Here is a 4565-nt window from a genome sequence, read left to right as displayed (position 1 = left end):
GAATAAAAATAGTGAATTCTGGAAGAATTTAAATGTTTGGATATTTTATTTTAAAACAACATCTGGGAGCGTCTTTTCAAAACCCCTTTGAAAAACTCGTGGCGACCCTTTATCACAAGTATTGTTAGAGACAGTGCGCAAAAAAAGACAAAAGAAAAAGTGTGAGTTTAGCAAAAAAAGCAAGTATTGATTGTTTTTCAGCTGCATGAGAACTATGAATATCGATAACTATGGTTTGGCAGCTGAGAATGGTAAACTGTGTTGACCTTTCTGTTCAGTACGTTTTGGCAAGTCACGATGAATTGTTTAACGCCAGAAAAACGTCTTCAAATTGTGGAAGTTAACTTTGAAAAAAAAAAAGAAAGAAATCTGTTCGCGAAATTCATAGAGCACTGGAGGCAACATCGGTACTTATTTATTTTGAAATGAAGAAGGAGCTGCCGTTGCGGTGAGTGGCGAACGCTATCTAGCCATGCTGACTGAATTTTCGTTTCCTAAAGCTAATCAGCTAAACATCGATGACATTTGATTCCAACAAGATGGCGCACCTTGTCATACAGCGCGCTTAACAATCGATTTATTGGACCTTTTTTGTACCGAATGATCGTTGTATGGCAAGGCGGAAGTCCAGAAAAAATAGGCATATCGAGGAACGAGTTTTTATTTCAACTCGATAACGATCTCAAACATACAGCATGAGGATACTTTTAATACAAAGCATGTGCAAATACAGCCCTTAAGTCCTAACACAAACCCTATAGAAAATCTTTGTGAAAAGTCTCTGCCAAATTTCGTCAATGGTTGGTACAATCCTGCTTCCAAATATAATGGTTATCAATGGAAATATTAAATAGCTTAGACATACAAACCTATATTTTTATACACCCTTACTTGTCAAAAGCAAAACACTTTTGTGAGCAATGAGTTCGGATTTTTCTCATGTACTACTGTGGGCAAAAAGTAAGGTGAATTTGGTTGTAAAATGAAAAATCTTTATTTATTCTTGTAAATCAATTTCATCCCCTTCAAAATAATCCCCTCTCGATGCCAACGATTTTTCCAATCCCCGGAACATGCCAAATAGTCCATTTCCGGTATAGCCATCAGCACCTTCTTCGATTCAGCTTTTATCTCCTCCTTCACTTTATTGACGTGTTGGTCATCTGTTGACGTCGATGGTCGTCCGGAGCGCTCCAAGTCGTCAACAAGTTCTCGACCCTCTTTGAAGTCTACATTTATAAACATTTTTCTGCGACATGGTCGAATCACCAATTTCCTTCTACAACATGCTAAACGTTTCCGCAGCCGAAATTTCATTCTGCAAACAAAATTTGATGGCACTTCTCTGCTCAATCAAATCAGACATTGTAAAAATCGAAAAATGCACTCTTGGTCGTTTGGTAAACACAAGCGTAAATATATTACTGATAATGACATTCACATGAAAGTTGGCCCAGATGTTATTAACAGTTCTGCCAGCTCATGAAAAAAATAACTAGAGCGAAATTTTAATCCCGGGAAGTTTGACAAATAAATTCACCTTACATTTTGCCCACAGTAAGTTTGTTAAGATGATATGAGAAATAATAATTATTCTTATGTTTTACGAAATTAGTTGTGTTGTACTAATCTTAAGTTTGAACAACTTGTGAAATATTTTAAAACTAAATAATGAAATAATACAGAAAGTCAGATAAATACTTAATCGTCTTCACAGGCAGTACTCTGATGTGAGCCACTGTAGCCATACGTATTTTCGCAATAATCCAAGAAAGTGCAAACGAAACAAGTTAATCCGTCTCAATGGGTGAAATATTTTAAATTAAAAAAAAATGAGTAACAGCTTTTGGCTTTATAAGTATTTTATATGCAAACCTTACGGTGATAATGATAGGTTGGCCTTATTTACACTTGCGAAAAGTAAAGTAGCAACCCTTTAACTGGAATAAAAGTATATTTACATAAAAACGTAGAAAATTTATGTGCATGTCGATAAAGGGACAGTTGGATTTTCTCTTCCATTACAAATCGAGGCTCGATCGAAGTGCTTATTTTATCTTCCTTAGCTTAAAAGTGGGAAAATCCAAGCTTTTTGATAAATATTTGTGCACAGGTAGTATGGTGGAACAATATTTCTTGATGGGGCTCTATGTAAAAATCTGTCCAGTTCAACTTCTCTCACAAATGTCTCGTGACAACAAATGGTATTACCTTTTTGTCACTTTTTGTTAATCTTAAGAAAAGCTCTCAATTTTATTCTGTATGTATGTTGTGTTGACGTTTCGGGTAATTTTGAAGCGGCTTATGATGACTAGCTGCCTAGTTGGCTCTAGTAAGCGTGCAGTGTTTTTGCATTGATCCCAAAGTTTTCCTGTTGATCTTTTACTTTTATATTCGTTGTGATAGCATATAAAGCAACAATATTTAATTTTTAAATGCCCATGATCATCTTGAAACCTCATCAAATGATGATTAGCTGGTATTTAGCTAAGCATTTTATAGCACTTCGTGTAGGAAAGTATGAAATAACTCCAGCTTTTCTTGCCCTTGTATATACATGTGTATGTGTATGCACATACAACAGCGTAAGGGAAAAAAATTAAAAAAAAAATCGAGGGGAATTTTGAGTAACTTGAAACTTGCCGTTTATTACCATATATTAAAATTTTAAAAGTTTTAAAACTTAAAAACTAACAAAGGGTGCTCGAGTGCTCCGCTTGGTAGATTTCAATAAAATATATACTGCTTTTGAAAAACATAAAAAACTCGAGCCTGATCGGAGGATTTTTTTTCAAAAATTTCGATTTTTTTAAACAATTAATTGTCGGTTTATTTTTCGAAGAGCTGAAAAATATTTCCCGCGGCCACCATATTGTTAATTTTGAAAAAAAAGCTCGATCAGGCAGAAGATTATCTATTAATAAAACTAATTTCTCTTGTCCGATTGATTCTAGATGAATCTCAAAGGACTTGTGATGATCACCGCAAGGGACTTCTGGAGAAACGGCTCCACACGAACAGCGATAACTTTTACAATTATTATTATTTTTTTAAACTTAAGAAATATTTTAGATTCAGTACTAATGCAGTTGAATTAGTGTACCGCAAAGAGCGGTTTTATTTATTGTAGTTTATATGTACATTACTGACGGAGAAATGCTACAAGAGCCTAAATATTCATCTCTACCCTGATGATAAGCAAATAAGCCTCTATGTACCTCTAAACCTTGGTCTCTCTATGTACTTTACCTCGAGGCTCAATGAGCTTAATCTCATTGCGTCCAAGGCTTATATAACTTTTCTCCAAAAAATATCTGAAATTGGTTAAAATACTTTATTTTAAAGGCAATACAATCCTAAGATGTGTTAACAATGCTAATGTTTCAATCAATAAGTCGTGTTCCCCACAGAAGCAACTACTAAAAACTGCTTGCTTTAATCATCAAGACACAAAACTAAAGCTCGCAAAAATCCTCTTAGTCTTAAAATATCTTACCAAGGGTTGATATATGGTACATAGTTACCCTGCAAACTCATCGTCAGGCAAATGTAATTAATTTAGCTAGATACAAATTCTTAGTTGTAGTTAGTCTAAATTCGTTGACCGATTCGTTTAGTGTTGCTTTTGCATAAATAAATCCAAGCTCATTGCCCGAACTATCTTTTCTCAAACCTGATGTCCAGACAGTCAACATGCACAAATAAACTTAATATGTTTTAAGTATTTAGTAACATCGATAATGTTTGTCGTGAGTAATTAAAACTTGAATCAAATCCAAGACGCTTCAATTTGTCACTTTGCGGATAGCCTTATCAGAATAAAGCGATGAAAACCTTAGCATCTTTAACGTTGGATATGGAGTTCTAACTTTACGTCGTCTCACCGAAATTGGGAATTTCTCAGCCTGCGTTGTGTCAAATTTTACGTAACGGCTTAATCTTCCCTCTTGAGAGTTCATATTAGTCCAAAAAGTAAAGTTTCTTTATTATTTGAATCGCCGTAACTTCGTAAGAAGAGCTCAGGCATAATATCACATTCAAAATTAACAATGACCTGGCGTCCGATATGTTGGGAATAGTGGTGGAAAATTGGTTCCAACTAATCGATAGCCGTAAAGCGATTGCGATAGGAATAAACTGGAACATCCGAATTATATGTAATATGGGTTTCATTTAAACACAGAATTTGTATGCATTTTTTGGATATCTCAATAGTTACCTGCGTTCCATCACTTTTGATAACTTGGCCGATTTTGACGACTCGACGCACATTAGAGTATCATAAACTTTTTTTTCAATTCACAACTAGGCGCTTGTTGGTCAACAGCCCTCCAAGAGCACGGTATTAAGTTCCTACAATTCTTTAAAGTCACGTAGGAACTCTATACCTCGCTGATGGCTTTCAGGCGTTTTTAATGCGAATCACTTTAACGGTAATTATTTTTCTCACTTTCACAAGCACTGAACAATTCTTTCGTGTGAATAAACTGAGCATGTACTTACCAACAGAATATTCAAGTGAAGCTCGGTTGTAATCAACGGATCCTTATATTGCATTCGTGGGC

The sequence above is a fragment of the Anastrepha ludens genome, chromosome 4 (genome assembly GCF_028408465.1).
Source record: "Anastrepha ludens isolate Willacy chromosome 4, idAnaLude1.1, whole genome shotgun sequence".
Taxonomy (NCBI): domain Eukaryota; kingdom Metazoa; phylum Arthropoda; class Insecta; order Diptera; family Tephritidae; genus Anastrepha; species Anastrepha ludens.
Note: the sequence above shows the minus strand (reverse complement) of the source record.